This window comes from Cavia porcellus, unplaced genomic scaffold (assembly GCF_034190915.1).
Source record: "Cavia porcellus strain 051 isolate PalLab524CR breed Dunkin Hartley unplaced genomic scaffold, mCavPor4.1 scaffold_10, whole genome shotgun sequence".
NCBI classification, from domain to species: Eukaryota; Metazoa; Chordata; class Mammalia; order Rodentia; family Caviidae; genus Cavia; species Cavia porcellus.
The window spans coordinates 16,622,715-16,644,775 of NW_026947493.1; the positions used below are offsets into that span (position 1 = coordinate 16,622,715).

The following is a 22,061-nucleotide window of genomic DNA, read 5'->3' on the forward strand; positions in this document are numbered from 1 at the left end:
AAAGAATATTTTTCTACCTTACATCTAGTATTAAACATATTATAAATAATTCTTCTCTGACTGAATGACAATGTTCTCAAAAGGTATTTGTATAATTATTCTTACATTACAGAGCAAAATGTTATATTGGAAGAAATCAAATAACTTGCTCAATGATATATAGTTCTGAGAGGAGAAAGTATAATTTTAACTCAGATCTGTCTAGTCATAAATATTACTACCTGACTTCCATGTTTGTTCTCCTCATAGACACTGCACCAAAATTATCAAAAAGGCATTTTATAACATTTTGGAACTTTTAAAACTTTTAAAAAATTTCTATAAAATTTTCATCATATTAGAAATGCAATAAAATTTCTTGAGTATGATTAATAAAAGTATCATTAAAAACTAACTTAAAACCAGACAGAGACAAAGAATGGTAATGAGTATTTTCAACATAGAAAATTCTGGGTAATGTTATAAGACATGATACTCAAAGAAGAAGTGTGTTCTTTGGGAAGGTAATAGAATCATTTAGGTAAAACACAATTGTTTACTAATAAAACTCAGGAGAACTAAGTGAAAAGCTCAGTAACATTAATAAATATAAAGAAAAAAACAAATATAAATATCAGTAGATTCTATATGATAATCACAAATTAGAAAACAAGAGAGAACACAATTGTTTACTAATAAAACTCAGGAGAACTAAGTGAAAAGCTCAGTAACATTAATAAATATAAAGAAAAAAACAAATATAAATATCAGTAGATTCTATACAATAATCACAAATTAGAAAACAAGAGAGAGAGATCTCAAATATAATTACATAAAAGATGTTCAATACTTGTGAATAAAATTTAAAATATTTGCAGGACTTCTACAAGAAAAATGTTCCGTATCACATCACATCAGATTTGAACAAAGCAAGGTATTATAAAATGACTGAAAATCTGGAAATGCAAACTCTTAAAAAAATTCATAGATGGTGCATAATTCCACAAAAAGTACCTCAGAATTTCTTAAACTTGAAAATTAATTACAACATTCACCTTGAATGTTTAGGTGATGATTTCTAAACTACATCTAAAATGCAGAATAATGAAAGAGCTAGAGTTCACGATGTCACAAAGGGCGTGTATAATACAAACTATGAATGGCCATAAAACTGTAATATATTTGCCCCAGTAATCAACACACTGTTAAAGGAACAGAGTAGACATCTTATATACATAAACACACGTGCCAATTCAATTAAAGATAAGTTTAGTCACAAATAAAAAAAGTTCATTCAATAAATGGGATTGGATTAACTATATGCATAATTTAAAAATATTCCCATATCATATGCTAAAATATATTACAGATAGATTGTATGTTAAATTTTAAAATAAAATTATAAAGGATTATGAAAAATAGGAGGCTACTTATTAGACATTAGACACAAAGAATTTCTAAGTAGTAGAATGTGTCAGTAAACAGTGTATTTGACAGCCATAGCAAACATGAAAAACATTCATATATCAGACATAATATCCAAAATTAAAAGGTAAACTCCAAAGTAGAAAAATAGTTTCCAGAAAAAAATGTCTTAAATGCTGAGTATTTCTGAGTGTGAGGATAAACAGACATTGTCATATACTCCACTAGAAATGTAAATTAGTATCTCTTACCATATCTAAAAAGAATCGTAAAAATGTTCAAGCTCTTTGATTTTATCTCCTAGGAACTGTTCAGTAAAAGCAATTGAGGAAGGGGCAGAAGGTGAAATGCAAGGCTATTGAAGGCCACATCATTCTAGAAAGGCTCATAAACATTTAACCATTGATGTATACCAAAAAGTGAAACAGTGTATCTTTATAGTTTGTAACAATGATAGTGAGCCTTTTAGAGACAAGTGCCCAAACTTCAAACCGAAACACACTTATTTATTGCAAAGAGCCGATACTGCTACTAAACCTGAATACAGTACTGCAGTTTTAGTTTAGAAAAAACAACGTATACATTAACATCTTCTGTCTTAAAAGAAAAAAAAAAAACATATGTACAATAGGTTCACCACCATTGTATATAGTCAGGTTTTGAAGAATATTTAATATGATAAGGAAATGCTTCCAGTGAAGTGAACACAAAAGTCTAACCAGACCATGGTTCTGGTTCTGTAGTATAATAATATATGAATAGAAAATACCCAGAAGAAAATATATCAAAATGTTACTGAGGTTATCTCAGTATGAGACTAAGTAATTTTAACTTTCCACAATTTACACAAGAATGAAATTTATTAAAGGATAAAAATAAAATGATTGTTGACAACAAAACAAAACAACTAAAAAAAGCCCCACAAAACCAAAAACATTGGACATGACATCCTAAGGATATAAGGAAAGCTTTGGCCTTCGTGTCCCTCTAATTTTATTCTACTACAGAGGAAATTGGTGGCGTGGGTGCTCCATTACGCACCTCAGCCTCTAAAAGGAATTGTCCCAGAAACCATGTCTGCTCCCTCTGGTCTGGCCTTTTCCCGCTCAACTCTGCCAATCTCCACTTTCCTCCCACTCAGAGTCTGGCTGCAACAAAACAATCCTAACACAGGAAGCAGGTCTGGAGGGAGGTCAGAATGCTGGATGATTATCAAGGGAATGATATGCGTTTCCGCAAAAATGCATACTGCTGCTGCTGAATTATGGTTCCATAACATATCCTCACTGGAAAGAGGAAAGCTGTTTCCCCTAAATACTTAACATTCTGAAAATTCCTGTAGGACCTACTATGATGATGACAAGAAATCTAGTTATCTCTCTTGAGGTGTAATTCAGAGAGCTTTATGAAAATAATCTCATTTGATTACTCAATTAATATTCAGAACTATTTACAAGATTCCTTTGGGTTCTTGGCAATAAAATGTTAGTGTGCACATCATAATGGTTCTATAGAGGTCCATATTTTTATCCTGGAACCTCTGAATAAGGTACTTTCCATAGTAAAAGGGACTTATAGATGTGACTAAGATAGAATTTCAATAACTTATCCTGAGTTATTGGTGGAGGGAAAAAATAATCATAAGGGTCTTTGTATGTGAAAGAGGCAGAAGAATCAAGAATTGGAGATGTGAACAGTGGTCAGACAGCAGAGGTCAGAGAGATTTGTGGCCATGAGCCAAAGAATGCAAACAACCTCTCCAAACTGGAAAATGCAAAGAAATAGATTTTCTCCACAGCCTTCAGAAGAAATGCAGTCTGATGTGTATGTTTTGGAATTTTGTCTTCCAGAACTTCTAGGTAATAAATGTGTGTTGTTTTAAACTAATAAATTGGCTGTAATTATTTTTTTACAGAAAACAAACACAATAGGAGTCAATGAAATATAGAACCTTAGGGTTATGATTAAGATTAGGCTTTCAGCTTTTATTATTATTAAATCACTTCTTGTTTTTGAACAGATTTTTCCTAAGTGTGTTGCAGTTAACCTGAGTCTCACAAGATATTCCACAATTTTAAAGCATGCTCTAATTAGACAAATATACTACATGACCCTCAGAAACTCATAATTTACTTTAGTAAAGTATTATCAGTAAGAAATGTTTTACTATTTTTATTCAGACTCTTCCACATTTATTTGACTGACCACAGATGTTTGTAAACATCTAGTTGCATCAATGTTGTTAAAAGCAACAAATATTTTTCACTTCGCAAGCCTACCATGTGCAAGGTATTGGGATAGATTTTAAGGATACAAAATGAACCTGTTCTTTTGTTGTAGTTTAAATGACTTTAATTTTAACAGACTTAGTCAATCCCTGTGGTGCTTGAAACACGGTATGCTTTTTACTTATTCTTTTAGGGATTTCATTTTATCTTATCCAAAAAAGAAGTTACATTATTATAAAGTAAGTAGATGTCTTTAAATACTGGAAGCTTATCTTTCATATCATTTGTAATAGTTAATAGGGCACATACATACTGATAAGTGATTTTTGTTATCTAATTTGAAAAACATGCAAACTGACACATAAAGCTCATTGTCTTAGACTGTTCTACTGAAGGATCCCCAGATTATATTATCCAAAGAACTTTCCGATTAACATCATTTTCGAAGCCATGAAGGGACAGTTAGCTCCATAGTGACCCCTCACGTACGTCAGGGATTTCCTCTTTCAGTGCCATATCCCTCTGTATCCCCTCTGCTGTTCTCCTGCTTGTTGATCTCAAAGCCTGGGGTCTTGATGGCAGTATTTGCTTAACTTTCCAGATATTGTAATGGCACAGTTGGATCTTTTGGATCTTTACTGCATCAAGAATAACCCTTCAGAATATTAACTGCAACCGTATTTTTTCAAAGGGCATAAGTAAAAGTTCAACATATGGGAAATTTTAGCCAAAACAGTTTGGTCTACTGTTGCCTTTGCAAAGTATTCTTTCCAAACTCCCAGTCTCCTATGATTACAGGGTACATAATTATGCAACTATGCCTTTGATTTGTAAGAAATTAAGAAATAAAAGTAGGTCAAAACATTTCAACAACATATATTTTAATCATGAAGTCATTAAGCAAAGTCCCCTCTATCAAATTACTTTTCAATTGGAATCAACCAAATTTTAAAAAACCAGGCACTTGTTTTAAAAATTCAACTAGGAAAAAACTGAAGTATGTAATACACTTTATCAATTATACTATGTTGCCATAAGAAAATGCCAGCAAAACTTTTTAAGTACTACTGAATATTCTGTATAAGCTATCATTGTGTTAACTAGGTTTAACCATAAAAAAATCAACTCCTGAAAAACAAACAAGAAGTCAATTTCTGAACTTAAAATAATCTCAACAACTCAAATCAACCTATAATAAACCCAGAGACACTTTTCTCATCCATGCCCTTCTGTGCTATAATGAGGGGGTTTGATTCCAGATACAATGTCATTTTTAAAAACCTGGTTCCATTAACAATTAATTCTAAGATCAATTGACAACTGTGAGTTTTTTATTTTCATAACCATCATGACATAGGAACATCTCTACATCTATCTTCTTTAGCTCCTCCTGAGTAAGATCAGTGATTCTATGATCCTTTTCTTTGCAATAAATGATGGCAGTCACACTTTATAGAAAATAAAAACCTGTGTACCAGAACCCTAAGGACTGAGTCCGGGAGGGGACACGAGGATGAATCACCAATGAAAACCAAGAGAATTTGAGAGATCTGGCCATTTCCGTGTTTGGCATATGTCAAGTGTCAATGCTTTGTAAGTATGTGGAAGGAAGGATTCATCCTTCAGGGGTCATCCAAATGGCATCACAGAAATGTGACTTACAAAGAGAAAAGCTCTTGTTGACCAATAAGATGGCCACAGGTTCCAAGGAAAGAGTATTTGTCATCAAGCTTGAGAAGATGCCTTGTCAATGTTTACTGAATGAGATGGTTAATTCTTTCTTTAAAACCTGCAGTATGCTTTCTGCTAAGCATACATTCTAAGCAGAGAAATTGTAAGACGTTCTCAAGTTCTCTTACTTTACACTGAGGAGTTATCAACAGGACAAGAGAATGACCTAATAATTATTTTAAAAATTGCACATGTAAAGGAATCAATGCAGTCACACAAAAACCAAATGAAGATCAAAATGCTATCTAAAAATTCTTGCAAAATACTCTATTAGAAAAAAAATTGCTTAACCCTGAGAAAGTCAATGTCACAAAAAGTTCAACAGAAAGATATTTCCAATGTTGGTAATATTAGTGATCACCTTGGATAACTATACGCAGAAATACTGCACCAAGAAGAACTAAAACACACAAAAAAACCTTGTACTTGTTTGTTCCATTGACAGAGAAGCAGCCTTAAAATGAGTCCTTATCAAAACAGACTTGAATACCTTCCATCTTGCCAGAGCTATGACCTAGAAATTTGTTTCCCAAACTAACAAATACCCCATTAGGCAACTGTAATGAAACTACAAATATTGAAAATCTTAATCTTTGAACATTTACAAGATTTACATCGTTTGACTAAATGTATATTAAAATAGTCAAGAGTTAACAAGTTCTGGATAGGAAAGCTTATATTGGAACGTAAGATTTTTTCAGAGAAGAAAAGAAGGGTAGATGCCTTTGGGGAAGTAAGAGAAGGCAATGGATCATAATGAAGGACAATGTGCCACCAGTTAAAAATAAATGCCAGAAGAGCCCACATGAAGGCAGACTAGGGATTTGTGAATTTAGAGAAGGGCAAACAAAACTGCAAAAGTAAGGTCAAGGACAAAGGTGACACAGAAAGACACCAAAATAGGCATAAGTTTAAGTATGAAGGTAAAGACAGAAGTCTGCATTTGACAGAAGGCAGTAATGGGAAGTTATGTGGTTCTTTAGAGGGGTAACAAAGAAGTGGCTGCAAAACTGGTCAGTGGGGAAGAAAAAGGACAAAGGGGAACCAGAGGTTATTTAAAAAATGATTACAAAGCTACTTACAGTATTTACAGTATACTTTACAGTATATTTTTCAGTACAGAAATGGTGAATACCGTATTGTATAGTGAATTTCCTTATTTATATCTGTTCTCAACCATTTTTATGGGTTCATCTATGCATCCCACCTCTGGGATCAGAGCAGATCACTTTCACATTAAAATGTAATATGTTGTACCACTCTCATGTTAACCATCCCCAGCAAGCTCTGATTTCTGATTGACAGAAATGGGCTTTTTGACAGGAAATTCCCAGGACTAAGTAGTCCATGATGGAGAATACCACCAGAGAAGAGACAATGGGACTATTTTTGAGCTCAACAGGCTAAGAAACTAAGCTGTTCTTCCTGCTTATTAGACCAATATTTAATCCAAAAGCTATAATTTGTAGTGAAATTTTTTGCTTTCTCTTCTGAAAACTGAAAGTCAGATTAATGGTTTTCTGCATAATGCTTGTCCTCAAATTTCATGACTCAGTGCATGTGTTTTAAAAAGATGAGAGGTTTTTTTTTTTTTTAAATTAGGGAACTCAATTTAAACAGTAGTAGACTTATCTTTTAGCTAACTACTCTGTAAGTGAGAGTATTTTAACTGAAAGGAGGTAATATACTGATAAAAATTTTTATACAAATGGTAGTTTTAGTAATAATTTGGAATAATGAGAAGAAAGAAGATTAAAGTTTGGATGAATAATAGGAAGCTAAAAAAAGATATTAATGTAGCTTTTAAGCTCTTAGTGGGACTTAACTACTTTGATTTAAAAATAATCATACAGGTAGAATAAGACAATCTAACATCTAAGTACTCAAGTGAACATCATAAGAATGAATAAGGAAAGAAAGGAAGGAAGGAGGAGAGAGAGAGAAGGAAAGAGGCGGCAAGCTGGCCAGCCAGACTAGAAAGGAAATGGAGGGGGACAAGGAAGGAATGCCAATCAGACGCCTTTGAACAAAGTATCTAAGTTAAATATCTGTATTTTATACAATTGAAAATATGCTTAATTGCAGTGTATTTTACATTTGTAGCTTGGAAAACCACAGTCTATAAAGACTTGTTTTAATTCTAGGAAAACAAGGACTAGGTACTTTAAAAGAGGAATAGGTAATAGGAAACAGACTACATCTTTTCACTTTGGCCACCTTCATAAAAGCTGATTTGTTGTGATAGTTATTTTCTATGAACTTTTTGTCATGAGTTTCAAACTCTGAAACACAAATTATTGTAAGAAATATTTTCTTCTGCCTTGTGCATTCATGTAAATAGTGCACATTATTTCTGAAGCATTCAGTACTTTTATTCTTTAAAATCCATGTGGAACAAACTCAAAGAAAGGTTTCTGAGTTGCATAATATGGAACTTCATCGTTCTACATAAATTAAACCAGGCATTATAAAGTGTAGGTAAATGAAAAACTGAGCAAAAGAAAGAGAGAGAGAGATTCACGACTGATCTATATCATGCTCAGTTTCTTTAATTTTTAATTTTTTTTTAATTTTTGAGATAATAAAGTGCATACAGTCCACTGGCCTGACAGTCACCAAATAAAATACTGCAATCTTAAAGTGCCACTGACATGTAGTCAGAGTATATAACTGTTTCAGTCTAGTCCAGTAAATTCTTTCTCTTTATTTAAAAACAAATTGAAATAATAAGAACAATAATGAAGTAATATAATATTTTTTTAAAAACTAGGCTTTCCACACCCAGCTATTGTTATAGGAAAAGTGACACACAAAACTCAAAATTTCACAAATGATTTCTTTATGATAGATAGGAACTATGATAAATCTGTCCTTTACTTGTTCATTAGCCAGCTGCTGACAACATTCTGTTTGCACTAGGAATATTCTGATTTTCATAGGAAAGAGACATGAGCCACAAGCCACCACAGATACCTTTAGCTTTCTAAGTCAAAGCCAGAAGGAAGCATTCCAGGTTCAGGGACCTCCATTCATTGTCTGCCTGCTCCTGACCCACTGTTCTTATGGGCAATGACAATTCCTTGCAAAGTAAACAGCTTTCCGCTCTGAATGAACAGTTCATCTTCTCAGTTCCTGTTATAAGCACAGACCTTTCTGAAAGTCATGTAGGGAGTAAATCAGACTTACAGTCAATAAGCACAAAGTCGACCTTTAAACTCCAGCCTCTTATAAAAGGTTGAGTTATTTCACTTTGTGTGTATGCAACAGTTCCAGGGGTCACAGGGTCTGAGTTTATTGAGGTGGAGTGGGCCAGAAAACCTTGCTTCAGCTTCCATGTTGCAACTGATAGAAGAGGGGGCTGGGATAGCAGGGGCCCCAAGCCTCCACTCAAGGGCACCCAGAATCATGGGTGTTAGACCACTTTTTGGTGTCTTTAGCAGCTACTGATGTCTAGACTGGCTGCCTGATGATGAGAGCTATCAATTACAGAAGAAATGAGAAAGAATCTTAGGGACTGGGGAAAAGAATTTATGTTTTGCTTTTACTTTGTTCCCACTACCTAACTGAATGATAGAACTTGAGAAAAGAGAAGAAACCAGTCATTTTGATTCTTCGTTTAAAATTAGTATTTTATTCATAATCTTTTTGCATTGATTTTTAAAATAGTACATTACTACCTTCATCCTAGTCCTGGCTCTGAACTGCCCCTACCCTGTTCCAACCTCACACTGTCATCTAGAAATGGAAGCAAATCTAGATGTGGTGGTGGAGATGTTGTCAGCTGAGGAAGGAAGGGAAAAAAAGCACAGAATCATACAGAAGAAGAATTACTGAGCATGTACTGTGTACCAAACATTATGCTTTTTTTTTCTGATTTTCATCTATGAGGAAGATTTGCTAATCTGCCCAGCTGCTAATCTCCCAAGTTGATGTTATAAGAAGCATGCTTCTTTCTACTCTAATTTCTAGTTTCCAAGCAACTAGCACCAAGTAACCACCTGGCATTCAAGCAGGAATCTGGGAACTGTCCATGATTCCTCCTCCCTAACCCACGGGTTCTCTTACTAGCCCTTGTAACTTCTTGCAGGCACCCAAATAGTAAATGGAGAAGTAGAGTTCCAAAGGTGGCCTCTTTGGTAATGTCTTCAATGCTTTTGCCGTATTTGCCCCTGTCTCAGGAAAACCTGGCTTGTCAAATTATTCTCTTATTCTATTGGCTAGCCCAGGACAAGGCTGAATTATTTCCAAGTGCTGACCATTTTTGCAAATTTATACACTATATTTTAGTACTATGTGGCACACAAGCTGTATCTCTGGCTTAGGACACTACTTTGAGAATCAGATTGTAGCTGCCTGACATTTCTACTCAGTTATCTCACACACATCTCAGACCAACATGTCCAAAATCAGATTCTGAACTTTTCCTTCAAACTCTTCTCTCCAGTTTCCTTTCTTGTAGTAACTAGCATCACTTACCACGTGATACTCAAGCCAGAATCTTGACAAATCTCTTTGACATTTCCTCTTTCCCATTCAAACCACCATTAACACGTTTATATGAGTAGCAAAACACTGAAAGCATACTAAATTAAAGCATTTATTATATGCTAGGCACTCTTATATGCATATACAGCAATATTAACTGAGTATATTTTAATAATAGTCCCATGGAAGGGTCCTATTGCTGTATCTTTTATTACTAAGGAAATAGTGATAAAGGGACACTAATTTGTAACCACCTAGCTATTTCACTATTTCTCCAAAATGATCCCAAATTATTACCTTGTCAGTTTTCCACTGCCCATTTTAGTCCAATTTTCCATCCTGTTACTCTAGGAACTACAAATGCCTCCTAAGTGGTCATCTTGGTTCTGCTTCTACTTCATTTCCACACATCAATCTTTATGCAATAACCTATTTGATCTTTCTGAAGTCTATATCAAATCATGTGATTTCCTCTGCTAAAATTCTCAAAATTATTTAACTACTTTCTGAATAAAATTCAAACTCCTTAACGTGGCCTTTGAGGTCCTTTGTTAACTAGCCACTTCCTTCTTTGTCAATTTCATTTCCTTCCCTTTTTTGTTCATTCCATCTTTTTGTACCATTGGCCCTCTTGCCTTTCTTAAAACTGATCCAATGCTTCCTGACCTTGGCCTTGGTTGTCATGGGTTCTGTCTGCCTGCAATGTACTCCTCCCCCTCTGGAGGGCTCCATCTAATCTTCTTTATGTCTCAGAGACTTTTGACTCCACCTTGCTTAAAATAGGCACCCTTTTCTCTTCCTTCATAGAAATTTTTTAAAAATAGGTAACTCTGCATTACTTGTATTTTCACTTTGTCTATAATTTCCAGGAAGTACAATCATTGCCTGTTTTATCCACTATTTATCATCTAAATTCTTAGCACAGAACTTAGAATACAGGTGATACAGTGAGTATTTGTTCAGTGAGTAAATCAAATTCCTTTGAAGGCTTACCTGAAGATACCACTTATAACATTAATATTGCTGATTTTACTAAAATGGAGATTTAAAAGTATATATGCAGTCATATGCCACATCACCCTGCTTCAATCAATGACAGATCAGGCATATCCAACAGTAGTTTCAGAAGATTCCATCCCCTAAGGACATGGTACCCATTTTAGTTCATGTAATTACACTCTATGATGTTTTCCAATGACAAAAATTTCTAATGAAGTTTTCAGAACATATCCCTATTTTAATAAATATATTATTTAAATATATATAAATACAAATATACCTTTTTGTTTCCAACATGTGTAAAAAATTATTGAACTAAATATTTAATATTTACAAATAGGCAGAAGCAACTAAAAATTTCTAAATGGTTTAAAAATCTTATAGCAAATAGAACTTTAAAAAAAAACTCTTTATGACTGTCAAACCTATTGAGAAGAGAATCAATCCCTCAACTGCTCTTATTTAATCTCAGTATATAATTGTGTTCCATAATACATTTGTGATATACTGTGAGCTATTTAAATCACATAGGTTCGATATTTTTTTCCTCTTTATAATTTAAGAAACATCATGTTTCACGTCCTGCTGTGTCACAAGCATTTTAGGAAGAAAAAGAGATTCTTTGTGTTTCTGTAAAATAGAGTCTGAACTCAAGGTACTTTCTTGTAAGATTCCAGAACTTTAACAAAAATGTATTCAAGAATGGAATATAAAATAGGAGAGAAATATTACAAAACATATATCTAGGGACTTGTATCTAGAAAATACTAAGAATTCAATACTAAAAGTAAAAATGAAACTTAAAATAGCCAAAGAATCTAAGAACACATTTCTCTGAGAAAGACACAGAAATGGTAAATGAAAGCACAAAAATATGCCCAATTTCACTAGCCACGTAGGAAATGCAAACAAAACTACAACTAGATACCACTTCATACTCACTAGGATGACTCATTAAAAACACAGGTAAAGACAAGTGTGGGCAAGGATGTGGGGAAATTAGACTGTCATACACTGCTGATGGGAGTGTAAATAGTGTGGCATGCTGGAAAACAGTTTAGAATAGTTTCAAAAGGAAAAAAACAAAGTTACTATATGACCCAGTAATTCTTCTCCTAGATATAGATCCAAGAGAACTGAAAATACACATCTATGCAGAAACTTGTACCCAAATGTTCATAACAGCATTACTCAGGGTGTTGAAAAGTACAACAATCCGAATATCCACTAACTGATGAATACATAAATATGTTCCCATATAATGGAATATTGAACAATGAAAAGAAGTGAATTGCCAGTACAAGCCACAACATGGATAAACCTTAAAAGCTTTATGTTAAGTGGAAGAAGTCAGTCACAAAATGCTATATACTGTATAACTCCACTTATTTGTCTAGAATAGCCAAATGGAGACTGCAATTAGATTAGCAGTTGTCTAGGTCTGAGGATTGAGGTGGGGAGCAAATGCTAACCAGTGAGTTTTTTTAAGGTAATAAACTTATCTAAAATTAGCAGTGAAGGTTAGAAACTGTGAATATACTAAAAAATCACTGAGCTGAATACACTTTAAACAAGCTAACTGCATGGTATTTGAATTACATATCAATGAACCTGCTTTGTAAAAGAACCAAATACAGTGTTTACTACACTTTAAAACTAGACCTATGTTTGGCATTTATAAGGACAAATGTGGCTTAACTAAAAAGGATCGCTAATTTACTTTTGAGCAGAGGTGAGCTTTAGATGAAATCTTCTCATAAAGAATTTATGATCCTCTTTTCTTTTCATAATTCCTAGTCTCTTGTCATCAGTGAGAAGTAGACCTGAAATCCTAGCACCAGATTTATAGAACTTTAGAGAAGAACAAAATGTAAAAGATCATGCCATTTCTGATTTTAGAGATAAAAAAACTGAGATCAAGGAGAATAAAATTCTTTCCAAGTTCAGAAAGTAATGAGAATAAGAATTAGAGACTTCTCCTAGACCAAACTTTATTTTTTATATTTTCACTGCACCAGAGAAAAGGTAGAATACTGAATAGCATCTTCCATACCAGCTCCAGCCCACAGTTCTCTACAGCTGAATCTCATGCAGGGAAGGGAAATTCTATTTGAGCTATAAAAAGGACAGAGATGAAGTGCACACAGTGATGGCTTTTTAATAATTGATTCAGTAACCCTTGACTGAAGGCTTGGCCACCGTGAGAATAAAGACATACACTGTTTACAAGACAACGTATCTAGGAAGTTTCAGTTAAAATACATAAATCACAGTCAGGTCTTCCTAGGTACTCAGCATTCAGGGCAGTCTCCTCCATAGCTTAGCTCCTAACCTGAGATGGAAGGCATCCTGAGTGGGAAGTTGGACTTGGTTTTAAATGTGCTCTTCGACCTTTCTAGAACAAAAAATATCTCCCACTCCAGATAACATGCCTTTCCTACTATCCCTTCTCTGTCAAACTCTTAAATTTGAAATCCCGATTTATACTTCCCAATTTTGGGTCTTCCATTTCCCACGTTTTCTTCTGCCTGAGAAATGTGAAATATGTGTAAAATGGTTGTTTCTTAGCATTGCTCTGAGCAAACATAACTTCAGTTAAATCATTACTTATTATTCACATTAAAACACTGCTATCAACACAACATTAAAACATAATCAGACTAGTCAATCTCTTCAGATAAGAATTTTGATCCTAAAAGTTAATGTTTTACTTGTATATTCCTTGGCTATCTCCCCACTCCAATTTTCCTCTATTGTAGAATCTAAACTGTCTTTAAAATTCTGGCTTTATTCCAAGGGAAACTTTCATTAATAGGTAGAGAAAAGAGAACTGTGTTATGAGAGTCACGTGCAAATTTATCTTTACTACTTCATGCACCTGGCTGACGATGAGACACGAATGCTGGAGGCCCGGTGCTGGTTTCAGTGGCCTGGAGAGTGCGGTGATACTGTTTTGATATTTCTGTCATTGCTCTACTTTCTGTAAAGCATTTTAGGGCACTTTAACAGCTGCTTCACTGAATTTCTCTGAAAATGATTATCAGCTCACAGAATTCTAAGGAAGCACAGTCTTTTTAGATTCTGAGAGAGACAGGCATTTAAAAATAAATTGAAAATGTCCATGAAGCTTATAGGAATACATTCATTGGATGTTTTGGTTGTAACTGAATAAAAATTGCCTTGAAATCTGATCCTTCTCTAATTTATGATATATGAAATAGTTTTGTCTATGATACCATCTTGTTATCACAGTAACTAGTTTATATATTTCCAGACTTATTAATAATTCTCTTTCTGAGATTTTATCTATTTAAATCCTTAGTTGACATCTATGCAGGTACAGAGTAAAGAAGCAAAGATGGTCAATTGTGACTTCACCTAACTCCTGATTTATCATTCTAGAAACAGCTTAGTGGAAGAGGAGGAAAACTAGCATAACTTGAGGGATTTTGTGTGTGTGTCACACGTGAACAAATATCATCTAATTATGTTACTGTAAGACTTTACATTAGACTACATACTATTTGGAAGACAGAAAAGCAACAAGGCAGATAGGCAAAGCAGGATGAAAGGAAAGATAGAAGGATGGTCGGTAGGAAGGTGCACTGATTCATAAAAACTAATCAGTTGCCAACACTTGTAATTCAGTTTTTTGTTTATTAAAAAGGATTGGGAGGTTGCCACTATGAATCTGCACTGCCACCAGATAACATTACTGAGGTGTAGCTGCCCTGTTTGAAGTAGGCCAGCTATATTCACTGGTCCCTAATATTTTCCTTTAGCTAGTACAAATTCCTTCATTTAAAGGTTCCTAAAGGCATTCTTCTTTGAGGCTTTTCTACCATTAGTATCACCAAAATGAACACCTGGCATTTGGTTAGAAGGTATAAATGTGTGAATGATGAATAAGAGATGACCTCTTCTAGTCGGAAAACTATTCCCTGGAATTTTAATACATCTACCTAAATAATCAAATGGAGCACAGATCTTCATTTGTAATTTTTGTTATCAGCTAACCAAATATATGGACTTCTGAAGCATACTCTTAAAAGGCAGCATGCAAATGGCATAAAGATGGGGAAATTGGGATTAAAGAACATTGCTGATATTAAATTTGGTATCTGTACAAATGTTTTTCAATATTCCTATTTTCATTATTTATATTAAAAAACAATACTGCTTTCACATCACTACCTCTTTAAATGAATCTTTAATTGATAGACTGCTAGGAAAAATGAAAAAAAATGAAAAGGAGTCTAAGAAACTTGCTGGTCCTCTTTTCATAAACAGCAGATTAGACTTTGCAGTGAGGACACACACAGGCTGGGCGTATTTGAAAGCCACAAGCTTATGACTACAACGATTATTCAGTATTGTTTCAGTGTTTCAAAACAGAGCTTCTCAAATATGAATAAATCACCAAAGCATCTTGTTAAATGCAGACTCTGGTCCAGCAGGTCTGAGGTGAGAACTGAAATTGTGCATTTCTAGCACATTCCCACTGAGCAAGCCAAGCCCCACACTCTGAATAGGGAGATTCTAAATAAAACATCCAGGCAAAGAAAAGGACACTTTACAGCTAATGACAGAAGTCACTGAGGTCTGATCATAGCTGCCACCCAAACCACCTCAGTATCATTTCCTCTCTGTACAAGATGAAGCAGCTGGATTTAGTAGACTACATCTAAGCTGTCTATAAAGACTCCTAGATTTAGATAGTCCTGGCAAAGGAAACCTTGGGGGAGTTTGTTTTAATCAAAAAATATTTGAGGTTGTTCTGGTGACAGTTACAAAAGACTGAACTTATGGCTTAAGTTCAGAAAATGCATTTAAATATTTAAAAAGTGGGTGCTTTCTTTTGTCCAACTATAACATCATTGCTTCTCAGCCATGTATATGTTTTTAACCAGTTTTGGCTACTTGATAGGGTACTAGTTAGGGCATTGGCACTAGTAATACAGCTATTAGTTTCAATTTTCTCCACCAATATTTCATCAGCGGTAAAATGGACTGAGTCAAGCATCCACCCCTTCACAGAGCATTGGATCCGTAGCCAGAAAGAATGAATGTATTTATTTTAATTATAGACCACCTATTCTAATGAAATGAAGTAACTTTGGGTTTGAAGGACTATTTGACCTTCCAAAATTTTTTAAAATTATGAAACAACTACAACACTTTTCACGTAGAATTTGAAATATGTAAGGATTTACATTTAGCTATGTTCATGACAACAGTGTTAAAAACTGAGTGCCTCTTTAAATGATCATTCAGAGTTGTATTAGACTTGTTGATATGTTGTATCAGTTGCCATGCAGATATCAAAAACAATTTTAAGGAATAATGTTTGAGGTTCATTATGCATTAGATGAAGAAGTCCTAAAAATTATAGGAAATATGATTCTTTTTTATGCAATGATGAGCACAGAGAAATGCCTAGAAGGAAGCACATTGATGTTTTGATGATGATTGGTACAAAAACAGGAAAGTTTCTACAAGAAGCAGCAATAGATTTTGTGATCAGAATCATAAAATCGGTTTGAGCGTAGTCACAAGCACACTTCAGTGAGAACCTCAGATAAGTTATTGCTCCTCTTTTGGGCCAAAGGTTGCTCTTTTGGAATTTAGAGCTGTTTAATAAATGATCTTTATGTCTTTTTTCAGTCTGACATGCTATAACTCCCTATGTTACAGCCACATGTAGCAGAAAACCTTTTTTTTTCCTCTGGCCCCAAAGGATAAGCAGTTATTATGAGTGCAGGTAGGTGGGGACTTTTTGTCTTCAAATTTTCTGTATTGTTGAATGTACTTTAATAATAAAGATATTATTTCTTTGATAATTACAAAGGATAAAACAAAAAAGATAAGATGAAACAGCTAAGGGGCTCAGTGTAAATTTTGTCTCAGAGATTATAGAATCACATATTGTATCTTTAAATTCATTAATAGATTATTGAGCTTAAAATTCAGCCAAAACACTCACACAACTGACAGCCACAATTTGAAATAAAGGGCCCACGTGAAAGAGAACAGACACACTATGAAAAGCAGATAGCTTTCCTAAGAAAACTCTCAGACGCTAAGTCCTTTAGAAGTCACAACCAGCAATATTGCTTGCTGTGTTGCAGGGATGAGGCTTGTCTGAGATTGTATGTCTCATCCAATGCACTAAATACAATAGAAATATCTATGCAATTAAAATTTGCTTCATGGTAATAAGAGTTAAGGAAATCAGTTTACTTCAATCAACACCCAAACAGCACAAAACCTGTCTTCAACTTTTGGCTTGGTGTTTAAAATAAATGTGCTAAATCCTATTTGCCATGAGTTCTGTAAGATACAGAGGACAAAATTTCCTTCCTTTCCTCCTGCCCAGATCCTTCTCCTGGAACCTGTCAGTTCTTCAGCTGCCACTGAGACTTTCCTCAAAGTGCTTTTCAAATAGTATTGAAATGTGGCAGCAGTGGCCCAGAAGCCTGGGAAAAATATTTGCGTGTCTCAGGCTCCCAGCTCCACCTGCTCCTGGGCAAGGCAAGGCAGGGAAGTGGAGCCCCTGCCCAAAAGCCAACCAGACCCTTTCCGTGAGAAAGAACAATTTTCTATTCACACCACATAATATCACTCCCATCACTGCTAAGGGTCACCAAACTTCGCCTTCCTCTTGGACACGGGGGACACTCACCTCTCAGCATCTACTTGGGCCCTGATACTGACAGAGTAGCTGGGTCTGATGAGTAAGCACATGGCACTGTTTCCTGTAGTCAAGGCCTTTGATGCCACTGAACAGGAAAGCAAGATGTATCTGAAACCTAAACAGAGAAGCAAAGGGATTAAGATTAAGGTTTCTACATTACTTTGTCACTGGAAAATGAGTTGGTGGGGGATGAGGAGAAAATCGCCTCATACCAGCTCATTTCTTAATTTGGTGGAAAATAAATTAAATTTGGTAGAAATTAAAAGACTTGTTTTGCTACATTTTTCAAGGTGAGGTAATTATGTTATTGCTACATGGAATTTAAAAATGAAATAGTATGCTTGGGGAATTTTTTACTCTGACTAGAAGTTGCTTCAAAGTATACGAAGTTTGACCTAGAGTGTCATGGTGGACATAGTACTTATCAGGAATTAGAAAGAAAGACAGACATGGAAGCTATTGGTCAGGAGTATTGCCAATTTTTCTCCTTAGTGAACACCTATAAGTGCAATATGACTAATTTAGATCACAGTATCATTACTAAGGACACTGATAAAATAATCTGTCTAATGCGTTCATCTTTGAGTTACTGATAACTTTAAAAATGCCAAAGAATATCCTTAAAGCAATGCTGCATTAACTTGGTAAATATGGTACACCTCAAACAAATGCACAGCTAAAGATGTCTAGTAATTAAAGTTTGACTCATATGATCAATGGTAATGACACTGTCTTTTTTTTAGGCTTCACTTTAATATCTTCTGTCTGATATGAATGTTACCATTTTAGCTTTACAGTAATTGACTTTTACCTGATAAAACTATCTCTATTCCATGACTTTTAAATGCTTTGAGTTACTATGTTTAAAGTCTGATACTTGTAGAGTATAGCTGGTATTTGGGTCAAGGATATAGCTCAATGGCATAGCACCTGCCTGGGAAGCATGAGGACCTGAGTTCAATTCCCGATTAAAAAAAAAAAATCAGGAGTATATCAGGATTTTGTATTTTTATGTAATCTGGTAGTCTTTGATCTCAGAACAAATAGTTCATTCTCCTCTTTTGTGATCATTCATATAGATTTATTTCAATTGCTTTTTGTGCTGTTTTCTGTTGATTACACTTTCTCTTTAGCATTTTCTTTCCTGATGTCTATACTGAAATGATTAGTTTTATTTCCCTCCACTTGTTAGAAACCCAACATTTTATTTCTGCAACTACCTCTAAATTTGTATACCAAACAAAATCTAAAGAAAATTATTATCTCTGCCTTATATAAAATAATGCAAAGACTGGAAAATATTATTTCCATCTTTCCAGTACCCCATGCTACTATAACAGGTTGTATATTTTAAAAAATCAAAAATAGTTCCTATTACTATGGCTTCACCAACAAAAGTGGTTGTTTAGATTTCTCATTATGTTTATCAATTTGCTATTTTCCTCCCACAACCTAGACCTTTGTTCTTGATTCAATTTTTTTGTCATTCAAGTATACCCTTTAGTAGTTTTTTCTGCAACAATCTGTGAGTAGTTAATTAGACACCTTATTTATCTGAATAGATTTTTAATTCATGCTTATTTAAATTATACTTAATTGTGCTCAGCACTTACAATATACACATTCATTCTCTCTGTGTGTATCTCTGTATGTCTCTGTCTCGTCATCTACTCTTACTGATAAGAAACTTGCAGGCTGTGATTCCTTCCCAAGTGCTACTATCCCTTCCTCATCCCTTCTATATTTGATTGTCTGCATTCTCATCAGGAGAAGTCAGTGTGAATTATTTTTGTATATCCTGACTGGAACTGAAAGAGTTTTCCTTTATCACGAATTCTTTTGTCCTATCTGTATGTTAAATGATTTGATCAGGGACTCTTACTTTATCAGGTTTATTCTTGTGGACAGCTCAAAGTGTCAAACTATTTAATCAGATTTGTTATGAACAACTACAGCCCCAACCCCTCCTCCATTTCTTCCTCCCCAGAAATAACCACTCTGATCTTCTTCATTTATTTACAGGAAGGGGACTTTACTTCATGTCTACAAAAACAAGACTGTACTACAAGATGATATTTCATTTTTAGGCATTATCTATTCCCTCTCCACTATGGAAACAGCTCCTTTTCCTTTCATATATGAGCACTAATTTAAATTCATTTGTTAATAAGGTCCTTGTCCACTCTTTTGTGCATTCTTTTTTTGTTTGTTTGTTTTTATGCTTTCTTTTTTCAACATTTATCTTATGATAGTTGGCTGCTCAGACCTTAGTTTTGTTTTTATATGCTTTGATTGGCTATTTACCATTTCCATATTTAACTTTTCCCTTCTATGGGAAATTTTCTTCACTTTACCCTTTACAGAGCAATATAAATGGGCAAAATTCAAGTGATCCCCAGTTCAGTATCTTTGTCTAACTTCTTGGGGTGCTCATATTTTCCTTGGAAGGCCTTTTAAAAGTATTACCTAGAAGGTTAAGACTTGACTCATAGAGTTCTGGAAACTCAGTGCAGGGCAAGGTTTGGGAGTCTCTACATTTAGTAGGTACATGTTTATCCAATTTCTATTTATATTACCTTTCATTTTAAGTGTATCCTTTAGTAGTTTTTTCAGCAAGGATCTGCAAGTTTAATTACACATCTTATTTATCTGAATAGATTTTTAATTCATGGTCGTTTAAATTATACTTACTTTTGCTCGACTCTTACAATATACACATTCATTCTCTGTCTATCTCTGCTCGCTATGTCTCGTCACCTTACTGACAAGAAACTACCAGGCTACGATTCCTTTACAAGTGCTACTATCACCTTCCCATCTATGTCTAGAGTCCCCAGTCTAGCACGCTTACAAATGCAGACACACACAAATACGTACATGTACCTTTGCCAGTCTGCTAGTTATTCTTCCAAGTAAATTAAACATCATTTTCATTAGAATGTCTTCCATGATCTCTCAAACAAACACAGACTGAGACATCTCACTGACCCAGGGTTTCCGTGTACCTTATGAGACATCCTCCTGCCTCTGTGATCACCTTGTTAGACATCTATCTTTCTCCAGAACCAGCAGGACCCATCTTGGGCCTCTTGGTTTAGGGCACAGTTTCTGGCATTCAATAAGGTTAATAGATTCATAAATTATTCTTTCCAATAGCATCTCAGTTAAGGGAGCTGCTTTTACATACAGGAGTCACACAGGAGCTGGGAAAAGCACCTCAATTAACGTCTACTGTCACAAGCCTTTGGCGTGAATAGGAACACACCTTGGGCTGTGCAAGTTGCCGACAAATGGCAGAAGCCTCAGCAAGTCTTTCCTCTCACATGTCTCTGGGTTTTCTAGATGTTCTTCTTATTAGAAATATGCAAATTATGGAAGTATTAAGGAAATTAAGGAAGTATTCAACCTACTTTTTTACAGTAAAATGAAAATCCATGAAAATGTTACTATTGCCTCACAATATGATGGTGTCTGACACATACAAGAGTAAAAATAGTTACTAAGAAAAACCAAGGCATAAGAAAAATTAGGCAAGAAATACTCAAAAAAAAGAACACATCTTATTTACTTATTTTAAAGGGAAGTGATGCAGAGGTGATGAAGAGGTAGAGTGAGGTATGAGTAGAGAAGGAAAAGTGGGGGTAACTTATTTTTATACCTGCCTTAATTGTGACAGGCAGGATCTTTTAGAATCTGAACAAACTTGAAGTGGGCACATGAATACAAATGACACCCAGACACTTAGAATGAATGAAGCCAATGTTCTACATAAAGTAGAATTTTAAGATCAGAATGTGAGTTCAGCCTCCTCCTCAAGGTATAGATATCATCTATGACTGTCTCCACAGGAAGTCATGTAGGTTCCAAGAAACACCCCCAAGGTCAAAGCCCTGGCATTTCCTTGGATCTCATCGTTTCTGGGTAAGCTCTGATCCCTCGGGTCACAGGTCACTCACACTAACTTTGTCTACTATCCCTGGTTTTGCTTGACTGTCACAGAACCCTAAAAACTTGACGATGTTTAGATGACTTAAATATGCTCTCTTTAACTCTTCAGCATGATCTATGATTAAAGAGTTGCCCCTATTTTTAAGGGAAAGAGACTGAGTCACAGAAACTTCGGAAATATTACTAAGGACTTACAGCCAATTATCAGAGAGCAGCCAATAGTCCAGAGGCAATATTGTGAAGTGCTTAAGAACTTGAACTTCAAATGACTGCCTGACTCAAATCCCAGCTCCAACACAAACTAGCCATGTGACCTTAGGAGCAGTTCAACCTCTCTAGATCTACTTTCTAAGGTTGGTAGGAGGATTAATGAATGAACATATGTAAAGCATTTGGAACAGTGCCTGGTACTTAGTGAAAATTAAAGAAGGGTTTATTCAATATATAAAAGAAAGGTAGAACTGTGAATCAAAGCCAGGTTGGTAGGTATCTAATGCAGACACCCTTACCTTGGATGCTTCAATATGTCAATCTCTCAAATGTTTAAAAGTCTTACTATGTCTGTGAAGATT

At 34.8% G+C, this 22,061-nt stretch overlaps 1 protein-coding gene across 21 annotated transcripts in view; it reads right to left on the reverse strand.

Annotated features, from left to right (window-relative positions):
• Positions 1-22,061, reverse strand: part of Thrb (thyroid hormone receptor beta) — a 367,382-nt gene that overhangs the window by 323,144 nt on the left and 22,177 nt on the right. For 5 of the 21 annotated variants that reach the window (XM_063257021.1, XM_063257018.1, XM_063257030.1 and 2 more), the window contains exon 2: positions 17,530-17,656. The exons of the other annotated variants lie outside the window; for them this stretch is intronic. The gene's annotated coding sequence lies outside the window, so the exon portion shown is untranslated. The remainder of the gene's footprint in view (positions 1-17,529; positions 17,657-22,061) is intronic. 21 annotated transcript variants of the gene reach the window in all.